At 38.6% G+C, this 25,382-nt stretch overlaps 6 non-coding genes and 2 pseudogenes across 6 annotated transcripts; 5 read left to right on the top strand and 3 right to left on the bottom strand.

Annotated features, from left to right (window-relative positions):
• The first annotated feature begins 8,418 nt into the window (after positions 1-8,418).
• Positions 8,419-8,538, top strand: LOC113291983. The gene has a single exon (XR_003331677.1). It is a non-coding gene; the product is annotated as a U5 spliceosomal RNA (small nuclear RNA).
• Positions 8,539-9,472: 934 nt separating this feature from the next.
• LOC113291945 lies at positions 9,473-9,617 on the top strand (annotated as a pseudogene).
• A 744-nt stretch (positions 9,618-10,361) lies between these two features.
• Positions 10,362-10,432, bottom strand: TRNAG-GCC. The gene has a single exon. It is a non-coding gene; the product is annotated as a tRNA-Gly (tRNA).
• A 4,137-nt stretch (positions 10,433-14,569) lies between these two features.
• Positions 14,570-14,714, top strand: LOC113291947 (annotated as a pseudogene).
• Positions 14,715-15,458: 744 nt separating this feature from the next.
• On the bottom strand, positions 15,459-15,529 carry TRNAG-GCC. The gene has a single exon. It is a non-coding gene; the product is annotated as a tRNA-Gly (tRNA).
• A 506-nt stretch (positions 15,530-16,035) lies between these two features.
• Positions 16,036-16,197, top strand: LOC113292176. Its single transcript, XR_003331706.1, has one exon. It is a non-coding gene; the product is annotated as a U1 spliceosomal RNA (small nuclear RNA).
• A 3,135-nt stretch (positions 16,198-19,332) lies between these two features.
• LOC113292255 lies at positions 19,333-19,530 on the top strand. The gene has a single exon (XR_003331745.1). It is a non-coding gene; the product is annotated as a U2 spliceosomal RNA (small nuclear RNA).
• A 508-nt stretch (positions 19,531-20,038) lies between these two features.
• On the bottom strand, positions 20,039-20,109 carry TRNAG-GCC. Its single transcript has one exon. It is a non-coding gene; the product is annotated as a tRNA-Gly (tRNA).
• Positions 20,110-25,382: the final 5,273 nt, after the last annotated feature.

Raw genomic sequence — 25,382 nt, 5'->3', positions numbered from 1 at the left:
AGGTGGAAATACATCTGGCAGAGGTGGTACAGCTGGAAGAGCAAGGGGAGCAGAGTACTTACTTTTTGGGGACCAAATAGAAGAACCAATAGCACCTGCTCCAGCATGGGTCCCTCCTGGTAGAGGTGTTACAAGAGCTGCAAGGGGTACAGGTAGAGGTGGTAGAAGGGGTGCAGGTAGAGGTGTTAATATGGTCCACATAAGAAGAGGTGAGATAGTTGGTTATGAGATTTTAGCAGGGGGGCTAAATGAAGTTCCAAGATATAAAAGGAATCTACTAGGGCTCAGGTGATTTCTCTACTATTTTTGTATTGTATTTGCTTGCTAAAATAGACATAGAAGAAATACTGTTGTATTTCATGCATTTGGAGACAGGTACTAACTACAAAATTTTTGTCTTTAGGCTTTTGCAGCAGCTGCTGTACAAGAACAAGATGTAGCTGCAGAACAAGAACACGATGTAGTTGCAGAACAAGAACAAGATGTAGTTGCTGATTATTTTGGTGGTTTTATGGCAGGAAAGCATAGTGGTGCTGTTGCAACCAGAGGTGGTGGTGTTAGAACAAGAGGTGGTATTGTACCAAACAAGAGGGCAAGACTCACCCCTATGTTGTCTGAGCCAGAGATGGACCCTGAGACAGAGATGTAGCATGTGTTGTCTGAGACAGAGATGGATCATGTGTTGCCTGAGCCAGAGATGGAGCATGTGTTGTCTGAGCCAGAGATGGACCCTGAGCCAGAGATGGAGCATGTGTTGTCTGAGCCAGAGATGGACCCTGAGACAAAGATGGAGCATGTGTTGTCTGAGCCAGAGATGGAGCATGTGTTGCCTTCACCACCAAGGAGAAGCAAAAGGATTCAAAGGGCTATAGGTAAGTCCCTTAATGGAATTACAATTGATGTTACTGAAGAATGATCACCAATCACTTAACTTCATCTTTTTTGGTCAGCTACAACTGCTTTGTTTACATTTCAACCTGTTTGAACAACTTAAGTAGTTGCATTATAAACTAGTTTTAAGACTTCGTTTTCATCTTTTTGAACCATCTATGAACAAGTTATTATTATCTTTATAAACTAGTTTGTCTACCATATGTTATGCTAGATTTCTTCTTCATATATTTTATGTATATGGATTGTTCAATAGTTGCTCAGGAGAAAATTACGCAGGAACAACAAACTATAAATAAATAGATTAGTACTTAGAACATCTTACTTGGTGCATACATCTTACTAGGTTAATACATCTCCTCATTCATTACAACTAGGAAACCCTTACAGCTTACTGTTTTAGAGAAACTGAACCTTCTTACATTGTTGACATAAATAGTATATGTTGCCAATAGATTCTGGTTTTCTAGATGTGAGCAGCTTCATCTTACCATCACAGCATGGATCTGTGCATGATAAGAGGTTTATTTTACAGTTATAAGCTATGTGATCAGCATCCCCACATGAGTAGCAGTAGAACTGTTTGTATTTCAACCATTTGTCTTCATCATTCAGAGGGGGTGGAATACCTTTATCTGAAGCTACATAAGCATCTAACCAGATGAAAACTCCACATTAGTTGCACTTCACATAAGGTTGGAAACCTTCTTCTCCTTTTACAGCTTTTCTAAGAAACAGGTAGCCTTTGCAATTGGTTAGACTGCATTTTGTGCCTTCCCAGGGACAATCTCTGCTAACATGACCAGCTGAAATACATATATGACACTTGATAGTTGATGATGAGCTTGAACACTCCATTGTGTCTTCTTCTTTGTGAAAATTTGGCAGGTGAAGGTTGTTGTTGAATAAGAAGATGAGAAAGTGTTTGAATTTTGCTTTTATAGAGACCAGATCGGCCAGATAGTTCAACGGTCAAATTTTGAAAATCCAAAAAATCCGACCGTTGGATGTCGACATTCTGGTACGTTATCTATATGCAGACACGTGTCTAACGTCGAAGTTAACGACGTTAAGTAATTACATATTTTTAAAATTGAAAAAAAAATACTAAACAGACGTCAAGGTCAAACCGAGTCCACGCGGGTCAACGTCATTTCCAAGTATTAGACCAAAATTGTCAATCTGTTCGACCATTCTGATGAATATTTGGCTATGATCCCAACAACAAAATACAGGTTACTGGATTTTCCCTAGGATATGTACATACCATTCCATAAATAAGGTGGGGCAAGCCTCCTGCAATGTATAACATCAGTTCAAGTCCAACTACATGAAGAGGCATTGTCTTCTGAAGAAACCTGTAGTAAGCTTTCTTTTGTAAATCCATTACATTGTTCCGTTTTTCGCACCGCAAAACATGATGGCGTACATTCATTCCCGCTGACTTTATTTGTGCTTAGAGAGACAGGGACACCATAGAATATGATATTATGTAGAGTACTGCATAAATGCTAATATCCAAACTACCTACTTTCCCCAACCTCATACACCATTAGGAGTCTTTCAGTCATGGGTTATGTAGGGCTTTCGAGTTTTGTTAGATCAGGGTTTAGATTGTGTACGTCACATAAAAATTCTTACAATAGTTCTAAACAAACAACAAAATAAACCACATAAAAACCGAATGATAAAAAGCTCTCACAGTTTTGTTTTCTTGGTCCCGTGGGCCCCGTAGAGGAAAGCAGGGGGCCAGACATCTGTGAGAGCTTTATGGCGGGTTTTTTGCTTCAGGGTTTATGTCATTGTCTGCGAAGAATTTTTGAAATTCTTAAGCAGCTTTGGTTTACTTTTTACTTTTGATAAATGAAGTAGTGATAAATAAATAATATAAACAGTTATGACTAAACAGAGAACGAAACCTTTTCCCATAGATAGGTGTTTCGAAAAGTCCAATTTACGTGGCTAAACCAAAATCCTTCGATTGGGCTGTGTGGGTCTTTAACGGAATCTACGAACTGATGGTGATACCGATGAATGCTTGTCCAAAATATAGGGTCTCCCTGAATGACCAAGTTCAACAGAAACAAAACACTGAGTAAATAGACATAGACGCAACAAGAAAATTTGGGTAACAAAAAAGAGATATAAGTGTAAATGCATGTAACTAACCACTGCAGCATGAAGTCCAAAGTAAGCAAACAAATATTCAAGTGACTTTGTGAGCTTCAAACTTTTGTGTGAAAGGTTTCTATGATAACTAAGACTAACCCCTATGGGTTCTGTTAGGATACTCAATATCAAAAAAACCCGAAATGCATTCCAAGTAAAATAGAATGGAGCAGCTAGTACACAGATATGTTCCAGAATTAGTATCCCCAGGTTTGTGGCATCCCAGAAATAATCCAATCTTCGTATCGAAGGCGTCAGCTCATTTGATGTTCCTTGCGGTTGTGCCACACCATAATCAGTTACCTGCATAGCCATATTTTGATCTATGTTCGCTCGTTTACGTACTTTGTAGTTTACTCCGGCTACCCCTATTTATACAATTGTTTTGAGACGCATTTTTAACTAACCTTCTCTCAGTGTTAGATAATATTCTTCCATTGTTGTCTATGTTATCCAAATATCTCATGAATTTCTTTGACAGCTAAATGACACCAGCTTTGATAGCTATCGTCGTCCAAATCGTACTTCTAGGGTTGTTTTTTCTTTTGATTGTTCGGTAGGATTTCGTTATATGCCGACGAGTTTCTAACTCAAGTATTTGTTATCATTACCGGACGACTTTCCCACCATAACCATATTACAATGTCATCTGCGTCCTACATCTACCGTATTGATGAACCCTTTTGTGGTGAATATGAACTTCCTGTTAAATAAATCATGCCATATTACCACACTTGATTGTTGTGTGAGGCCCTAGGCGAGGCGAGGCACCAAGACCTTTGCCTCGTTTTGTGCCTAGGCGCCTGATGCGACCAGGAAAAATCCATCCCGAATTACTTGCTTAATTAATCAGGGTTTAGTAAAACTGTTAAGGAATTGAAGTTATTTCCACGTAAACCTTTAATCACCCAAATTACTTGTTTAATGTACTAGTTACTTTTTACTTCCTAACTCGTTCTCAATAATCATGAAGCTTTTCTTTAAAACATGAACTAAGTTGTATAAAAAAATATATGAAAAAGAATGAGTACGTTTTTACTTTAAAGAACTTTTAAAATGGGACGTAAGGAATAGCTAAAGGTAGTGTACTAGTTAAAAGAAATTAAACTTTACGGTTAGGAAGCAAAAACACAACCTTTAGCTATTCCTTCCGGCAAAGAAATTAAATCTTTTCACTGGTACAAAGAAATTTCTAAGAGAACAAAAAGTGTCAATAAAAAACACAACTTGTGAAACCTAACAAACAAAGTGTAATTTGCAAACCCCAATGAGGACCACTATCTAAAGACATTTAAGACATATCAACATCTTTTACTTTGTCACACCAACCCTCATCAGAGCCAGATATGCGATAAGTCTATAGAGAACCAGCATGACAAGCATTGCTATGACAGAGCTCAATTGACCGTCAAGGCCAACCATCTGAATCATTGGGAAGGTACCACACTGCAACTCACATTCGGTCCACATGGATAAGAATCATTCTCTGCGTATTGAGACCCAAACAAGAGCTTGAATTGGTGATGACTAAGTGATACATACTTGATCCAGGCAATGAACTTGGATACATGTTGTACTGTACATAGTATCCACATGCTAGAAGAAACGCCAACATAAGAACTCCTCCAAGTGTTGTTGCAGATTTTAGGTCCATTGCAAGTGCACCAATAGCCAAACCGAGGCCTTGGGAAACCAAAACATTGTAAAGAAGAACAAACAGTATGCAGAAGAAGTTTATTGGCGCATGCTTTAGCCCTGCCATCCAGTAGGTTATGGTTACAAATACTGTGGGTAGAACAAGTACCGACTGGTACCGGAACCGTCCCTGGAACCGTACTTTTCCCGAATGGTAGCAGAACCGAGGAACAAGGTACAAGTACCGATCCAAAAACTAAGAACCGAGACTAGGGAGGTACAGGTACTCGGCCTCGGCAAGAATCGTGCCGAACCGTACCGTGTGCACCCTTAGTCCCGGGGTTTTTTTATATAATTGAAATATCACAGGTTGTGCGTTGAATCGATCGATTGGTAAATCCAACATTTGGTTGTTGATTGAAATTGATTGATCCTTGAACATTGGTCTTTGGTACCGTTCAAGTTATCTCTCTTATATTCAATCGGGCTCGCAAATTATTATTTGTTTGATTGCCGATTGAATTGAGAGATTGAGATATAACTCTTTGATATACTTTTCGTAAGATTGAGTCTAACTGTCTAGTTGATTCTCTTGAAAGTATATTGGAATTAGTCCATACATATTGCTAAGTGAAATATTTGGTGTGGTTGTTAGACCCCCGCTTTTCAGTATGCTTTGCTCTAGGGCTTTTTGCAGATTTCTTTCTTCGATATTCTCTCTACAAAATCTTTGTAATTTCCGATTTCTCTCTGGTTCCTTCTTCCTTGCTCTTCTTCTTCGTAAATGCTTCTCTTAGTGTTAGCTTCCGATCGCCAGACGGGATTACGCCTTTTTCCTTCTATAAAATTTTTACCGACATGAAATTTTAGTCCTCTCTTTTCCGCCTTTTTCCTATCTCTCAGAATAGTTGTTGAGCGTTTCACCCTTCTTGGTGCTCTTGCCATGATCTGTATTTGGTATTGCCTTACCGTATTTGTGTGGTTCTGATATATTTCTTTATACTAAATCCCAAATTGTATGATTCAAGATTACGGATCTATGATTTAGTACAGGTGTGTCTTCCGTGCTGGTTCAAAGGTTAACATGTAGATCCCAAAGAATAATTATTCAAGGATCGCAAATTTAAAACGAAGGTGGATTTTATTGAGATTTCATGATGGACAGGAAAAGGAAGGGACGAAGATGATAAAGGAGATTTTACAGGCAATAATTCCAAATTATCGACTAGCAAGTGAGGATAAATCCTTTGTGTTTCTAGCGCCAAAATGTAATTGTGTAAAATTCCACAACTTCACCCTTTGTAATAATAAAACAAAGCTTAAGTCATATTGATCAACTCAAATATTAATGATAGTATTCACCACTTTGACACTAATATGATTTTCTCAAACACCTTATATCAAATGTATATTGTTCTTATAGTGGATTCAAGTTGAGATTGTACACGATAATGGAGAAATACAAGGATGAAGGGTTGAGTTCTACTGACTTATTTATTTCTTCTCTGATAAATTCCTTAGCTTATCTATCTCCACTGATCTCTCTCTCACTCTATCATTTTTCAATCCTTATATAGGCAAATAGATCAATATAATACAACCATGGTTCATGTGCTAGATCATAGTTGAATGATCCCTGTTTCAGTTTGTCTTATTCGTCCGGCTTTTAGAAGTTGTCTTTATTTATCGCGCTGATGCTTAGTCCTTCGCGCTTCTTATGATGGAGTTATTATCCGTGTTGTCTTTATCGTGTACCTATTCTTCGCGCTTTTCCTCTATTATCGCGTGATCATTCTTCGCCTTACTTCCCGATAATTGTTGTATCTTCGTGCTTAAGATTGTTTTGATTAGAGCGAAGTTGCCTCTTTATCTTGTGCGACATTTCTCCCCTACAACGATATTAAATTATTTTTTTTCATGGGGGAGTTCCCATCTGGGGTTCTCACACGTCGCCATTGCGTTGCACTACTGCAAAGGCCTGACGCAACCCCACCAAATCTTAAAACTAAACTTTTGTTGTACTCTTGCAAGTCCCTGGTGCACCTTTTTTTGCCCAAAAGCAAAAAATGTAGCTTTATGCTAAAGGATGGTAATTGGCAACAAGAAGTACAACAAAAAGTGTGTTTTGGTCCATATTTGGTATCTGTTCTTGGTCGCAATGCAATCCACTTGGTTATTTACTATAAGCTAAGCACCCAAGGCGTACTAGGATGCAAATAGTGAGGATAAAGTTTTTGACCAAGTGACAGACCCTACCCAACCTCAACTTAACCTGGAAAAGGGAAGTATAGTCGGAGTACTTCTCTCACAACTCTAGGGTTTATGATGTAAACTTTTAGGCCGCCAGATCTTCAAATATCAGGTATGAACCTTCTATTTTCTTTTCACCATTCAAAGATGCTTTCCGTTTCCACAAAGAAATTGTGTAACGAAACCATAAAATCATCAGCATCAACTATAGGCCACATCAATGATCTTTTAGTAAACATTCTATATTTTTTACCAGTGAAATCTTTGTGTGCATTTAAAATCATATCACAACAATGGATGTCTCTGATATCTGATCCGTACTTTGAAAGAAACTATAATCTTCAGAGCTGTCGTTCTTTAATGCCTGCACTCTATATGAAGAAAAGATCGATAAACAGGAGAGAACTGGAATTTGAAACTTTGGTCATGGATGAACGCAATGGTATTGATTGCTTTCCCTTCACTAATCCAGTTGCTGTTAAATTAGAGCATTCTTGCAATGGTCTTATTCTTTTTCAAGTTCGAGATGAATCTACAGGCTATCACACAACTTATTATGTCATATACAATCCGTCCATGAAGCGTTGCAAAACTCTTCCTTCACCCCCATTCAGAATAGATCCTGTCATCCATTAAAAAAAAAAAGACAAGCTAGGTGTCACTATAGCTTTTGATCCTGCAAAATCAAGCAACTATCAGGTTGTGGGTGCATGGAGTGCAGATATCAGCAAAGATGTGTTCCATATTGAAATCTACTCTTACAAGACAGACTCTTGGAGAGATGCAGGAGATCCCTTTCCTTTTTCCGCACCTGGTATATTATCGGTCTTTGGTGTGTATTGGAATGCTTCAGTGCACTCGACAAACCAGCTGACGGAAACTCTTCATTATTTTGATATTGATTGTGAAGCAATGAAGACAGTTGCAATGCCAAGGCAATAGTATTCTGAAGGAGATTATAGTAAGCATATTGTTTACTTTAGTGAGTGCAGGGGACATATGCATCTCATGGAGATGCTCAAGGATGACATTCCACATTTTGACATTTGGGAGATGCGAATGGACTATTCGGGATGGAACGTCAAGTTTTACGTTGAACGGCCACAAGCTCTACTCCTGCAAAATCTTCAGCAGTTTTTCAGCTAATATAGAAGTGCTTTGAGTTCAAATTTTCAGCTGCAATATGCAGAAGTGCTTTGAATTCAAATTTTCAGCTGCAATATGCATCTGTTTCTAGTGCTGAATTGATATTTTGTAAATGCGGAATTGTTTCTAGTGCTGCACCATTAGGCAACCAACCTTTACCTTTCTCCCATTGGGAAAAAAGGATAAGAATTTAGAAGCTTTGAAGCCCATATTGATCCTTGGGTTTTCTTTAAGTTTCAAGTTTCAAGTGACAAAAGAATCCGAATAGGAAACAAAACTCCACTCAAATCGCTTGGTAGTTAGCACGAGCCAATGATTCACGCAGCCGAGCGTGCAGTAAGCACAAAGTGAACCATTCTTTCGCCTTTTACTAAAGAATACCGCATGCTTGCCATTTACAAGCGGCATACGCCTATTTTTGGAGGGTTTCTCTTTCTATGAGAGGAACCCAACAGTGTTGAATTTAAAACTTTGTGTTTCCAGGGAAATCTCATGTGCTTTATTCTACCAGCTGATCTGTTTATTCAAGCTTCCAGCACTGCTGCCCATACCAGGGCAATATGCTCCAGAGTTATGTGTAAACCAAGCTCCTCTTCCATTGTATCAAAAGCTAGTTTTCCATTATATCCATACAAGACCTCGCATCATTCAGGCACTGCAGTCTTCTTAAAGAATCAAAGGAGCTGGTAAATAGGTCAATAACTAAAATACAGAATCACTCACATTATCCCATCTCGAACCAGCTGGCTGTTGCACTCATAGTTTGATTCTGATGTTTATAAAGCCCTTAGATTTACTTGGAGTCCTACTTGGTTTCTGAAAAACAACTTCTTCTAAATACTGAAATCCTCAAGGGCATTTAGTCTAAGTTAGTGTGTTGCTCATTGTTTTGGGCATTTGGCCATCCATTTTTAAATTCTTGCGATTTGTTTACAACAATTGCACAAATGTTAGAACTGGTGATCTTTGGAACCTGACAGCAGTAGCTATTTTTTCGTTTTGCCATCAATATGGAATTATGGATTGATTTGCTAGTAAATGTTCCGCTCAATTTTCTTTATTTTGCCAAGTCCAAGAATTCTAAAAGCAGAATATATGAGAACATGGCTGATAGCTCAAACTGAGCATCTGCCACCTGAACACTGGCTATCGTCGAATCTGATTTGCTTCTGAGGAGGCACATGAAACTCTCAAGTTGTTCTAGTCTCATCCCATCCCCATGGACTCATCTCAGTTCAAATATGTCCCAACTCCCAAGTAAAACTGTAAAATTCATCTTACCGAAGGCAATGAACTTAAACTTTAGTCCCACACGGATTGGTTGCAGCAGAGGAATGGAAACGACACAGTATAAATTCGGGAGTTCAAGAAGAAAACAAGCATACCTTTCTCGGCCTTTTGGATAAAATCAAGTGTAGTATCTGTTCTTATCAGTTTAATATCTGATATGCCTTCCATCGACGCATCAAATTTTTTTCATGCGTCGCCTCTGCGTTGCACTAATGCAAAGGCCCGGCGCAGCCCCACCAAATCTGTAAACTAAACTTATATAACACTAGGTTCAGGTGCAGTCTGGTAAGCATCTATGCTGTTTGGATAACTCACAACAAGCCAGAAATTCTCAAAAGCTGCTTAAAATGTAACTTTTGTGCAAGGAGCTGTGTTCTTTGGTACACTTTCGAGAATGAAATATCCATCAAAATCTTAATCGCCAAATAATGTAACTGGCAGCAAGAAGTACAGCAAAAAGTGTGTTTTCGTCCATATTTGGGATTTGTTCTTGGCCTCCCGCAATGCATAAACCAAGAGTGGAACATGTTGTTTGCTAATTCAATCACCAATAGTTAGCTTCACAAACATTACGCTTCACAAAACTTAAAACGAAACTTATGTTACACTAGGTTCAGGTGCAGGCTGGTGAAAATGTGTAAGCATATATATGCTGGACGAACAGCAAGCCAGAAATTCTCAAAAGCTGCTTCAATGTAGCTTTGTGCTCAAGGAGCTGAGCCTTCCAGTACCCTTGGTCCATTTGAACACCTGCGAGTGATAAATATCCATCAAACTCTTAATCGCCAAGTAACGTAATTGGCAACGAGAAGTACAGCAAAAAGTGTGTTTTGGGACATATTTGGGATCTGTTCTTGGTCGCAATGCAATCCACTTGGTTATTATTTATAAGACGGTAAATACGTTGTTTGCTAATTAAATCACCACTTGTTAGCTCCACAAATATGAGCTGCGGAGGAATCTGAATCAAAAAATAAAAATGCACCAGCCGAGAATCGAACCCGGGTCTGTACCGTGGCAGGGTACTATTCTACCACTAGACCACTGGTGCCGGATGATGTATCATTACTCAACATTCAAAATAAATTTCATTCATAGGTGGATAGAAAACCAACCTACAAAATTACATTGAACCTTCATAGTTCATGGTACAAAGAAAGCTACTTGATTTGCCAGAACAAACAAAGTAAAGGAGAATCAAAGTCTTATGATATTTTTGTCGAGTCTCTTTTTAGGTTCTAGCTATATACCTCATGGAAGTTTTTGCAACGATAGCTCTGCGATGGTCATGGTATGGACTCTGTCACTCAGAACTGATAAAGAATCCAAAGATGATGAAGAAAGCACAAGGAGAAGTAAGCAGAGTGGTTGGCTATCATTGAGCAGCCACTGATGGAGTTGTTTCATCCAGTATCTGCAAAGACTTTTTTTCTGCAACTGACATGGATTATGAAAGTATTGAATACATTATTCAGAACATAGGCACACGTGAGCTTAGATAGAGTTCTGGACTTATTTCTAAAATTTGATTAATCCTCCTTGATATTCCCGCATGATATCAATGTAGTATCAATAATGTTAATCTTAGTAGAAAAGGTATATGGTGCCCCTTATCCGTTGAGATTCCCCTTAGTAATTGAGGTGTCCCTTAACCAAAGCTGGGAGTCCGAATAACACGTGTCCTTCGGGGTGCAAATAACATTTTTTCGAGCGAATTCTCCACAAGGGATTATTCTTCCAAAAACAACTAAAACAAATTTATTAGATAAATAATGAGTCCTCGCGAATGTATTTATGGGTTAAAATGCGTCGCACTTTCGTGCTTATCAGAACCGAGCCAAAAAACCGGACCGTGCCGGAACCAGTTGAACCGTACCTGGTTTTATACCGAACCGAGGAAGCGGGTACAAGTACCGGTTCAAAAACTAATAAACGACCTCTAGGGATACAGATACACGATCCTACCGTCCCGTTTGTACCGAATAAAACTACCATTTCTTCATCTTTCAAATAGATTATAAAAATAAACAAAAACACGAGGCTAAGTTATAGTCATTTAATCAGGGGGACTATGTAACACGTATATATCCTTAGGGCGATTTTAGTGCGTGATCTGAAACAAAGTTAACTTGTCTTTCACTTTGTCACACCAACCCTCATCAGAGCCAGATATGCGATAAGTCTATAGAGAACCAGCATGACAAGCATTGCTATGACAGAGCTCAATTGACCGTCAAGGCCAACCATCTGAATCATTGGGAAGGTACCCACTCTGCAACTCACATTCGGTCCACATGGATAAGTATCATTCTCTGCGTATTGAGAACCAAACAAGAGATTGAATTGGTGATTACTAAGTGATACATACTTGATCCAAGCAATGAACTTGGATACATGTTGTACTGTACATAGTATCCACCTGCTAGAAGAAACGCCAACATAAGAACTCCTCCAAGTGTTGTTGCAGATTTTAGGTCCATTGCAAGTGCACCAATAGCCAAACCGAGGCCTTGGGAAACCAAAACACTGTAAAGAAGAACAAACAGTATACAAAAGAAGTTTATTGGCGCATGCTTTAGCCCTGACATCCAGTAGGTTATGGTTACAAATATTGTGGGTAGAACAAGTACCGACTGGTACCGGAACCGTCCCTGGAACCGTACTTGTCCCGAATGGTAGCAGAACCAAGGAACAAGGTACAAGTACTGATCCAAAAACTAAGAACCGAGACTAAGGAGGTACAGGTACTCGGCCTCGGCAAGAATCGAGCCGAACCGTACCGTGTGCATCCTTAGTCCCGGGGTTTTGTTATATAATTGAAATATCACAGGTTGTGCGTTGAATCGATCGATTGGTAAATCCAACATTTGGTTGTTGATTGAAATTGATTGATCCTTGAACATTGGTCTTTGGTACCGTTCAAGTTATCTCTCTTATATTCAATCGGGCTCGCAAATTATTATTTGTTTGATTGCGGATTGAATTGAGAGATTGAGATATAACTCTTTGATATACTTTTCGTAAGATTGAGTCTGACTGTCTAGTTGATTCTCTTGAAAATATATTGGAGTTAGTCCATACATATTGCTAAGTGAAATATTGGGTGTGGTTGTTAGACCCCCGCTTTTTCAGTATGCTTTGCTCTAGGGATCTTTGCAGATTTCTTTCTTCGATATCCTCTCTACAAAATCTTTGTAATTTCCGGTTTCTCTCGGGTTCCTTCTTCCTCGCTCTTCTTCTTCGTAAATGCTTTTATTAGTGTTAGCTTCCGATCGCCATACGGGATTACGCCTTTTTCCTGCTATAGAAGTTTTACCGACATGAAATTTTAGTCCTCTCTTTTCCGCCTTTTTCCTATCTCTCAGAATAGTTGTTGAGCATTTCACCCTTCTTGGTGCTCTTGCCATGATCAGTATTTGGTATTGCCTTACCGTAATTGTGTAGTTCTGATATATTTCTTTATACTAAATCCCGAATTGTATGATTCAAGATTTTGGATCTATGATTTAGTACAGGTGTGTCTTCCGTGCTGGTTCAAAGGTTAACATGTATATCCCAAAGAATAATTATTCAAGGATCGCAAATTTAAAACGAAGGTGGATTTTATTGAGATTTCATGATGGACAGGAAAAGGAAGGGACGAAGATGATAAAGGAGATTTTACAGGCAATAATTCCAAATTATCGACTAGCAAGTGAGGATAAATCCTTTGTGTTTCTAGCGCCAAAATGTAGTTGTGTAAAATTCCACAACTTCACCCTTTGTAATAATAACACAAAGCTTAAGTCATATTGATCAACTCAAACATTAATGATAGTATTCACCACTTTGACACTAATATGATCTTCTCAAACACCTTACATCAAATGTATATTGTTCTTATAGTGGATTCAATTTGAGACTGTACACGATAATGGAGAAATACAAGGATGAAGGGTTGAGTTCTACTGACTTATTTATTTCTTCTCTGATAACTTCCTTATCTTATCTATCTCCACTGATCTATCTCTCACTATATTATTTTTCAATCCTTATATAGGCAAATAGATCAATAGAATACAACCATGGTTCATGTGCAAGATCATAGTTGACTGATTCCTGTTTCAGTTTGTCTTATTCGTCCAACTTTTAGAAGCTGTCTCTATTTATCGCGCTGCTGATTAGTCCTTCGCGCTTCTTCTGATGGAGTTAGTATCCGCGTTGTCTTTATCGTGTAACTATTCTTCGCGCTTTTCCTCTAATATCGCGTGATCATTCTTAGCCTTACTTCCCGGTAATTGTTGTATCTTCGTGCTTAAGATTGTTTTGATTAGAGCGAAGTTTCCTCTTTATCTTGTGCGACATTTCTCCCCTACAACGATATTAAATTAATTTTTTTCATGGGGGAGTTCCCATCTGGGGTTCTCACACGTCGCCATTGCGTTGCCATTATATCCATACAAGACCTCGCATCATTCAGGCACTGCAGTCTTCTTAAAGAATCAAAGGAGCTGGTAAATAGGTCAATTACTAAAATACAGAATCACTCACATTATCCCATCTCGAACCAGCTGGCTGTTGCACTCATAGTTTGATTCTGATGTTTATAAAGCCCTTAGATTTACTTGGAGTCCTACTTGGTTTCTGAAAAACAACTTCTTCTAAATACTGAAATCCTCAAGGGCATTTAGTCTAAGTTAGTGTGTTGCTCATTGTTTTGGGCATTTGGCCATCCATTTTTAAATTCTTGCGATTTGTTTACAAAAATTGCACAAATGTTAGAACTGGTGATCTTTGGAACCTGACAGTAGTAGCTATTTTTTCGTTTTGCCATCAATATGGAATTATGGATTGATTTGCTAGTAAATGTTCCGCTCAATTTTCTTTATTTTGCCAAGTCCAAGAATTCTAAAAGCAGAATATATGAGAACATGGCTGATAGCTCAAACTAAGCATCTGCCACCTGAACACTAGCTATCGTCGAATCTGATTTGCTTCTGAGGAGGCACATGAAACTCTCAAGTTGTTCTAGTCTCATCCCATGCCCATGGACTCATCTCAGTTCAAATATGTCCCAACTCCCAAGTAAAACTGTAAAACTCATCTTACCGAAGGCAATGAACTTAAACTTTACTCCCACACGAATTGGTTGCAGCAGAGGAATGGAAACGACACAGTATAAATTCGGGAGTTCAAGAAGAAAACAAGCATACCTTTCTCGGCCTTTTGGATAAAATCAATTGTAGTATCTGTTCTTATCAGTTTAATATCTGATATGCCTTCCATCGACGCATCAAATTTTTTTCATGCGTCGCCTCTGCGTTGCACTATTGCAAAGGCCTGGCGCACCCCCACCAAATCTATAAACTAAACTTATATAGCACTAGGTTCAGGTGCAGTATGGTAAGCATCTATGCTGTTTGGATAACTCACAACAAGCCAGAAATTCTCAAAAGCTGCTTAAAATGTAACTTTTGTGCAAGGAGCTGTGCTCTTTGGTACACTTTCGAGAATGAAATATCCATCAAAATATTAATCGCCAAATAATGTAACTGGCAGCAAGAAGTACAGCAAAAAGTGTGTTTTCGTCCATATTTGGGATTTGTTCTTAGCCTCCCGCAATACATAAACCAAGAGTGGAACATGTTGTTTGCTAATTCAATCACCAATAGTTAGCTTCACAAACATTACGCTTCACAAACCTTAAAACGAAACTTATGTTACACTAGGTTCAGGTGCAGGCTGGTGAAAATGTGTAAGCATATATATGCTGGACGAACAGCAAGCCAGAAATTCTCAAAAGCTGCTTCAATGTAGCTTTGTGCTCAAGGAGCTGATCCTTCCAGTACCCTTGGTCCATTTAAACACCTGCGAGTGAGAAATATCCATCAAACTCTTAATCGCCAAGTAACGTAATTGGCAACGAGAAGTACAACAAAAATTGTGTTTTGGGACATATTTGGGATCTGTTCTTGGTCGCAATGCAATCCAATTGGTTATTATTTATAAGACGGTAAATACGTTGTTTGCTAATTAAATCACCACTTGTTAGCTCCACAAATATGAGCTGCGGAGGAATCTGAATCAAAAAATAAAAATGCACCAGCCGGGAATCGAACCCGGGTCTGTACCGTGGCAGGGTATTATTCTACCACTAGACCACTGGTGCCGGATGATGTATCATTCCCCAACATTCAAAATAAATTTCATTCATAGGTGGATAGAAAACCAACCTACAAAATTACATTGAACCTTCATAGTTCATGGTACAAAGAAAGCTAGTTGATTTGCCAGAACAAACAAAGTAAAGGAGAATCAAAGTCTTATGATATTCTTGTCGAGTCTCTTTTTAGGTTCTAGCTATATACCTCATGGAAGTTTTTGCAACGATAGCTCTGCGATGGTCATGGTATGGACTCTGTCACTCAGAACTAATAAAGAATCCAAAGATGATGAAGAAAGCACAAGGAGAAGTAAGCAGAGTGGTTGGAAACAAAAGAAACATGATGAACTAGTAAGTAGTAACTATAAATCTCAGTTGAAGTGAACGATGATTAGTCACACATTCAAAATTTGCACAAATGAAACACACCCAAACAGATTATATTTGTCCCACACTGCTTGTGTCCATACAAGAGACGAGCAAAGAGAACTACAAATGGGTGAGGCATGGGAATGTAGACCTGGACGGGGTCTATGGATGATCATGAAGGTCCATGGCCTAGGTTACTGATCTCCACTGCACATTTGGGAAGGGTGCTCGCCTAAGATCTCCCCATAGAGGGAGATTCTACGTCATAATTTGTTCACGAGGGGGAACGCGTCCGCGGCCCCTGCCAATTTCACTAAGCTAAACCTTGCATCCTTTGCTTATTCAAGGAGACCCTGGCCCTAGCAGCATTTTATCACCAACATCAAGCAATGTCCTCGTTTAGTTTAGAAATTTGTGGAAATTTTGAATGGATTATGATTTTATCACACGATTCACACCTTTATAAGCTAACAACCCATTCACAATCAATGCCATCACTTCAACAATATGGTTTGCCACCCCAATACCACCTGAAATAGAAGTATGTAGTCCGGGCTAATAATGCCAAATGCCCAAATCCAGCATTTCCTGGATTCCCTAATTACCATGTGATGATTATCATCTGAAGTCTTTTTCTTTTGGTTTCATATCTCATGACTTGATAGTTTGTAAGAGGGAATCTTATTTATGTCGCTGAATTGTTTTAGTGCTGCTATGACTATGAAGCCTAGCAGCCAGTATATATGCGCACAAAACTTCACATCATTTAGGCACTGCAGTAAACAATTGAAGGAGCTAGCTGGTAAATAGTCAAATTCATTGTCATTTCTCGACATGCCAGTCATTCACATCTCGAACCATCTCCAAATACATAAGTAGTTTTAATACAAAACCTAACCAACTGCATTCACATCAAACAAACCTAAATAATATATCAGCCGCCTTCTTGGAATTACATAAAAATTATATAAGCATCTGAGAAAAAGCTCAAGTACAAATGATAGACTCTAGCATTAGACAACATATCTCCAGCATTACAGGATAACCTCACCAACTCATTCAGCAGAAATTGCACATGCTCAACACTGCAGCGCTCCTTTTTTATTTTGTGGGCGCAAAGACTGCAGTGCTAAAATCAGAGTTCACAATAACCAATTCATATAATGAAAAGAAGAGAAGTGCAAAACCCAAACAACCTTCTGGTTGTCATAAAAAAAGTATGGGTTCGTCGGAAAGAGAAGTATACCTTCTGGTTGTCATAAAAAAGCGGAGTAGCTGCACAGGTTTTCCCGTACCACGTAAAATGAACACTGAATCCACTTTGCTAAGAAGCAGTATATCAAAATTTAAAGCCTTACTCGGTTACACGTTGAAAGATCTCTTAAGATCTAAAACTGAGTTATGAAGAACCGATTTATGTTGTAGAAACAGAAAGTATAATATTGAATCTTGATAAGTTGTTTTTACAAGAAAAGCAGATTAAAGCAAATAAAGAAGAAGGGACAGGATACTTATAGTATCAATACAGGACTCGACAGCTAATAATGACCGACTGTTAAAAACAGTTAGTCAGTGAGCTGTCACAGGACACATGGCATCTGTGGAATTTCCATAAAGACTAATGCCTTCTTTTGTTAGCCTTGTTTTTTTTTGTTATCAAAAAACAAAAGTTACCACAATTAAATAGCTTGAAAAATAAATTCCCGTCTTGTCTTATTTCTCTGATTCTCTCATATTCAGCAATTATATGAGCAAAAACCTCATTGTTTGCTCTTTCCGGTTGGCATGTTCCTTGCCACTGACGTGCGTGTATGTCTGTCTGTCAAGGCTATTAGAACTTCAGCGCGTGGAGAAGGCTATCATTGAGCAGATTAAAGAGGTATGCGCCACTTATGCAGTTGTTTCATCAAGTAGTATCTTGATTAATCTGCAAAGGCTTTTGTTCTGCAACTGACACGGAATATGGAAGTATTGGATACATTGTTCAGAACATTAGGCACCACATGATTATGTGAGCTTAAATAGAGTTGCGGACTTATTTCTAAAATTTGAGAAATCCTCCTTGATATTCTAGCATGATATCAATGCCGTATCAGTAATGTTAATCTTATTATTACATCATTCACCCACAAGCTACTATCAGCGTGCGATAGCAACAATTATCAGCTGCTGCTCAAGCATTGTTACCTCCAGAACAGATTTGTTCCTTAAATCTCCAGTAAAGCTTCCATACCTTAACAGGGAAGTTGATAGAGCAGTTTAAGAACTGATAAGATGACTCAAAAATAAAAGAAAAACACACTGACTGATGTAGAACGAATTCCCATCCAGTCGATCATGTGTATGAAAGCGAGAAATCATAATAAAAATCCCATTCATAATTTGAGAATCATTTTAGGACTCCAAAATTTCACTTATTAAACAGACGGAAGATTCATTGGTATTTCATTGTAGTTTAGTCCCACATCGAGCACATTACTCATTTGCCTTCGATTTATATTCCATGGGCTCAGTATGAATGGCATCGGGTGAAGCGTACAGGATCTGTAGTTTCACTGCGTAGTTCTCTCCTTGCGGGGATGCCGAGCGATCTGGCATTGCATGTGCCAGCAGTCATGCGAAACCAACTTTTTGTTCTTTTTCTTTTCCTTTTTGGCAAAAATCATAAACGACATACATACCTCCAGACCAAGTAGTTTGAAGTTTTAAACGACATACGTACCTCCAGCGTGGATCTTCCAGTTGTTTATTTAAATGAAATCCTCACCAACTCATGCAGCAGAAATTCCACATGCTCAACACCACAACGCTCTTTTTTATTAGTGCAGCAGTGATCTAAGAAAGGACTGCAAAAATCAAAACTGCTACCTTCTGGCTGTATGAAAAAAGCTATGATTCTTCTAGCCATTTCCTTGACCATTTGTTGCTTAAATTTGTCAGACTTGCGTTTGAGAAACACTGCCGTCCCATTAATACGGTTTTTTCCGAAGTTTGGAACGCTCATCTCAAGTTTTGTCTGTCAGGAGGGAATCATGAGAGAGATGCCTTCAGCAACGAGCGTTATAGACTCTGGCGCCAATACAATATTAGGATCATTTCTCAAGGAAGCACCAGCAGCAACTTCTAACTCCGTGGATATTCTTGACAATATTAAAAACTCCGCTTCCTGGAACTTCTTAACCAAATTATCACCATGTCTTTCCTCTTTCTCCAACACAATTCCAGTCCCTCAAATGGTCGAGGCTTATATAGCTTCCCTTGAGTTAAAATACTAGTTGGTTTTGAAAACAATAACAACACAATCCGAAATTGTTCAGGAATTTTCACTAAACTCTAGGTACCATTGAAAACACTTAGGATTTAGTCCCACATATATTAGTTATAGTAGAGGGATGGAAACAAGACAGTATAAAAGAAGAAGTTCGACAATGGAATCAAGCATACCTTTCTCGGCCTTTTGGCTAAGATCAAGTGTAGTATCTGTTCTTATCAGTTTAATATCTGATATGCCTTCCATCGGTTGGCACGATATTAAATTAATTTTTTTCACGGGGGAGTTCCCTTCACAGCAGCTTGCTGCTGGGGTTCTCATGCGTCGCCTCTGCGTTGCACTACTGCAGAGGCCTGGCGCACCCCCACCAAATCTTTAAACTAAACTATGCTGCACCTACTGCAAGGCCCTGATGCAGAGCGGTGGTAAATGTGGTAAGCGAGAGCAGAATATCACTAATTCTATGTTAGCTTCACAAACATTATGCTACACAAGACACCACAGCCCCCCTACTTACTTCTTCTTCTACTAATTTCTTGCGTGCAGCTTCCAAATCTTCCACCAAGTACTGTCAAGACTTGAGGCTTTAGAACTAACATCCCTCTCACGATGTCCGCGTTACTAATGATAACCTGTAGTATACCAAGAAAATATAAATTCTGAGTGGCAACAAAGTACATCAAGTAATCCCACAAGAAACCCCTACATGAAGATATACAATAACAAAATAACTATACAATTACAATTATGTAATGGGTTTCCTTCACTGTCGATAGATTCTCTCTCTCAAAAAATAAAAACTGCATCAAAAATTGTCCCGGGAGTTGCAGAGAAAATCAGAATCAAAATGATAACAAGGAAAAAGAAAAGAAAGATGCACCAGCCGGGAATCGAACCCGGGTCTGTACCGTGGCAGGGTACTATTCTACCACTAGACCACTGGTGCTGGATGCTGTGACTTCTCGAAAGGATCATTTCCTTTTAAATTACACAAAATTCGTCCCACATTGCTTGTGCTCATACAATGAGAGATATTTCCTGACAAGCAATTCTGAGATACTCTGTCATCCCATTAAAATTTTCTGTTTCAATGTTTTCTACAGTCACCACAATTGCTTCCCCTTGAGAGAGAATTATACTAGATATGCCATCAGCAAGGAGCGGTATAAACTCTGACGCCAATATGATATCATCTCTTCCTTTTCTTTAATGGGAAGCAGATTTCTCAAAAGCAGTATCAGCAACAGCTTCCTGCTGGTCAAACAACTCCATGCTTCTTCCTGCTGGTCCGGCTCCATATCTTGTTAACCAAAATTTGAGTTTAAAGGAGAAGAAGACTTAAACTTTGTTCATACTCTTATATTCTTACCCCGCGTTGGCTTGCCATATTTTGGAATGAAAGGAGTTGATGATACTTTGGTGGAAGTTACAGGATTTTGAGTTCTTGTTTCAAGGGTTCCTGTCAATGATTTGCGGACTGGATCCTCTGGTATGATGCTGACAACATCTGCTTCATTAGAAGGTGTTAGTAAGGTATGCTCTTGTCGGCACCAAATAACACTTGATATCCCTTTTCAGTCTTTTGGGTCTAAAATTGAATATGTTTCACTTTAATGGTCATGTCCTAACATAATACTTTTTTCTAGGTTTTGTGGTGGTTAGTGGTTTTTGAATATGTAAGCTCAGCTGTTTATGAGACAGGATACATAACAAATTTTTGGACTTTCCTGAATTTTCAGGAGGTCGTTTCAAGGCTCGGAGGATCGTTGGACCATTTACTGAGATCCCACCCTATAACTGATGAAGCAGAAGTGATTCAGAGGAAGAAGGGTGTGTGGATGATGGAGGAACAAGAATAACACGTCCAACTAGACATAAATGATGCAGATTTTACCAGAACTTTCAAATATCCAATTAGGAGTGCAGGCAAAGGATCTCGAGGCCATTGCAGCACGATTCCAGATGTTGCCACCGAGTGCAGCACAGGAAGTTTGAATGATGTCCTAGTGGACAACCCCAGTGCAAGTAACCAATCAGAATAATCAGAATACGGGTATCGATCCTTTCAGCAACAGAAGTAAGTATGCTTAAGGCTAGCCATTTGTCTACAAAAACATTAAGCGAGGAGGAACTTGAAGACACTACACTTTTGTTTTATCATTTGAGACTTGCTTCAACCTTTGAGCAGGTGAATGGCTGCATACAATAAAAATTCCTACCGAGTTCCCATTTTCTTGTTCAAGGTCACTTAATTCCTTCTAGAGCTTCCAGTGATTCGAATAAGAAATTATCCGAACAGAAAAAGAAAAAGTTTATCAAGAAGAGATTTTGACCAGAAACTGTTATGTTGCTACACTAATCTATTTCTGGTCTTCCATATTCTTAACTGTCACCACTTCTTTTTCTGTAGGATAATTCTTGTTCGAATGACTAGATGATATCATTTATTTATACATCAAAGTCATTTTATATATATATTATTCATATATAATCATGTATTTATATAGCAAAGTCAAGTATTTCGATCCTAAAAATTAGAATATGATGCTACATGTGTATATATTTCAAAAGAAAAGAAGATATCATTTGTTTATACATGTTGAAGGTCTAACAATCGGTCATTATTAAACACATGGCACAATCAAAATGCATTCTTAGAACGACACATGCCCAACTAAGGATATACGTGATGTCATTTCCAATTACAGAACCCTAATAAATACCTAAATTATTGATCTAAATGTTTGTATTTCTTCATTTGGTTAATGATATTAAAAATAAAGGGAGAAGTTTAAATGAAAAAAATATGCGTTCAAACCAGACGCGCGCAGGACGCGTAAATTGGTGCGTCGGACATGCATCGTGTCAGCGTCCCACGCGCATCCCGTATCCGATGCGAGTCGGACGCGGACACGGCTCAAGAAATGGAGCGTCTGTGCAGCCCTATTGTTCACTGTTTTTTTCCATGGACTAATGTTGAATAGTCCACGGGCCAGAATTTGTCTTATTACTAGAGCTGCACATGGGTCGGTTTTGGTCGGTTTTGGCCTCACCCACTACCCAACCCACTGATGGAGGGTAATAGGAGTTGTCACCCGCAACCGAACCAACATTACAATGGGTCGGTTTTCACCGACCCACATTACGGCGGGTTGGATCGGGTGGGTGGTGGATATACCCGTTGTTTATTCTTGATGAAAATTTCTGTGATTCATCCACCTTTTCGGTTTATAAAAACCATTTTTATACTGTGAAACCAGAAATATATTTTTTTTAGATATGTTCTTAACGAAATATTCCACTCACATCATGATTAATATATATTAGTCCCTAGATTTGAAACTAACACATCTTATATGAAATCCATCAACAGAATATCTTCACTTTCTAGGGTTTGAATTCAATTAGAGAAGTACCCATACGAGCACAATCCAAATTCACGGCACAGAAAGAAAACAAAATTGTATCTTATGCTTATCAAAAATTACAAATTTCAATTTCAATTTATGATACCAAAACAATCAAAACGTAAGCAAACGATAAAACCCTTTATTCAAAAAGGAAAATGAAAATCCTTCTATTAATTTCAATGTTACTCACCCTTTTCGTCTCAAAATTAATCAATCAATAACTCGTGGCTTGGGCTTTATCTTGTTCATGTTAGGTGATTACTCTTAATCTTTGTTAAGTGGTTGTTCTTCTCAGCTGGGTGACTGTTTTTCAGATGCTTTGTTGATGATTGTTCTTCATCTTCGTTCGATAATCGTTGAGGTTCTATTCAGATTTAATTAGGCTGGGGATGCTTCTGTATGTGTAACTTTACGGTGATATGAGGTGGTACCGAGACGGAGTGAAGAAGACTGGAGAAGAGATGAAGATAATAGAAACTAAGAAAAAAAAGCGACTAGGGTTAGGTTAAAATTTTGTATTATATAAACGCATTGAACGGCTAGGATTTAGTGGTTGGGATCTAATCTAAGGGTTAGGGTATTCTAGGCGGGTGAGCGGGTTGGGTCGGGTGACAGAAGTTGCTACCCGCACCCGACCCAACATATGGTGGGTTCTGATATGGTCATCCATAGTTGATCCGCGCCTAGGAGGGTTGGATCGGGTGCGGATATTTTTTGGCGGGTGCGGGTTGGATCGGTTTTGTGCAGCCCTACTTATTACCTAAAATCTGGCCTGTGATCAAATCTCAGCATTGTGACTTTCCACCTACCCAACGAGTTAAGAAGCAAAAAGAAAATTGCAAAACAGACTTGTATCAACACCAACTCTTCCACTGGTGTGGTGTTACATTAGTAGAGCTGCATCTAGTAGACAACTCCAGTTGTGAGTTTCTTCAAGAAAATGAATTAAAAGATGCACAAACTTTATCTCTCGTTTCTGCTGCATTACTCGTAGATTAGGTTGTCTGGAACAAGATTGAAACAACAAAGCGTTTGAACAACAATGTTGATATGGCCGAGTTGGTCTAAGGCGCTGGTCCGAAAGGGCGTGGGTTCAAATCCCACTGTCAACAATATATTTTTTATTTTTTGAGGAAAAAAAAGTCAACAACATAATACTTTATGTTCTCGAACTTGAGAAAAACCATACTAAACTTTTAACTTCTGAAAAACACTTCCTCAGTAAATGTACTTGAGCAAACTTCCGGATGTCTCATTGCACAATGTCTCATGTCGAGCATGTCCAGTTCAACACCTCTACGTGTTTGGTCAAGAAAAACTTCTTCGAGCCATTCACTGATTCCAGTTCTAATCCATGCAGTCTTCTCTCGGGTGCTAAAGATCACCACCATGATGATGATCCACGACCACCATGATGGTTATGAGAGAGCAATATCATCTTGATTTCTCTGTTAACATCATCTTCCATTGATCTGTCACGAGAAACACCGCTAAGAATCACAACCGGAGAGATAAAGAGGGTGGTGGTGGTCGTACTCTCACAATTATGCAGCCGTTGGCGTGCTGCCGATCGTGTATTGTATAAATCGATGAACTGCTGATCTTGTTCGATTAAGAGTAGCCAATGTTTGCATGCAGACTTGAATTTCATGAGCGATTCCACGGGAAGTCTTGCTTAGTATTTCCCATAAAACAGAATCACCACCACCACCAGCATTAAAAATAGCTTGGCCAGTTTCACCAACAACAGTATCGCTTCTACAACTACCACCATGCATGTTCAGTGTCGCTTCTTCTACCTCCATGTTTTCTCCGCTACTCGTGTTCGTTTCTACCTCCATGTCTTGTGCCTTATGATATTGATAGCCCTGGGCAGCTTAGGCTATTTATATGCCTCCAATTCGTCATATAACAGGATCTGGAAACCGAAAAATCCGAAACACTGGACCCTTCTAGCTTATTCTTAATACAAGGAGTTTTACTGAATTAGGAAACCATGACAGTTTCCGAATCCGAGGTAATGCACAAAATATAAGATCATCAAATTCATTGATTGTAAATAATTTTTGACTTTCATTTTTAATGCAAAGAGGCGAGATAATATTGTAAACCCATATAGTTTTCATTATAGATTAAGTAATATTCCCTCCCTTCCATTTTAGATGATGTTTTTGGAGTTTTCACCAAGATTAAAAAATGGAAAGAGATATTAAAATTTTCTATTTATGTCCTTGAGAAAAGTCTTCAAACATTAATTGCTATTAGTGTGTTTAAAAATAAACTTATGATTCCAAGACAAAATATGAGGGTACTGATGGTAGTTTTGTGGGGAAAATATCAAAACTATCAAGTAACGGAACAAAAAAATAATCCTAAACACTCATCAAAAATGGAACGAAAGGAGTAATATTTTTCGAAAATGCTAGACACCTCGCTCTTGTTGATCGACACTTTCATGCGTTCTCATGCGACAAGTTGACGTGGCTAGTTTGGGATGAATTTTCTTACACGTTAGCAATTGCAGTCAATAGTAGTGAGCAGTGAAAGAGAAACCAAACAGAACTTAGCGTTTATCATCCTTGTTCTTTCTTCATGTTCTTCTTAGATTTAGTTTCTTCAACCTCTTTTTTCTTTTTTCTCAACAAAACCAAATAATTAATAGACAGAAAACAATATTACCAATATCTCATAAAACAAACTAGGGCTCTTTCACTAATTTATAACGGCAGTGCTATTTGACTCCCTCTTTTCCACCTCCCTATTCACCTCTCAACAATCTAAACCCTACATTTGGGGGATGGTGAACCCT

Source organism: Papaver somniferum, chromosome 6 (genome assembly GCF_003573695.1).
Source record: "Papaver somniferum cultivar HN1 chromosome 6, ASM357369v1, whole genome shotgun sequence".
NCBI classification, from domain to species: Eukaryota; Viridiplantae; Streptophyta; class Magnoliopsida; order Ranunculales; family Papaveraceae; genus Papaver; species Papaver somniferum.
This window is presented reverse-complemented; position numbering and strand designations above follow the sequence as displayed.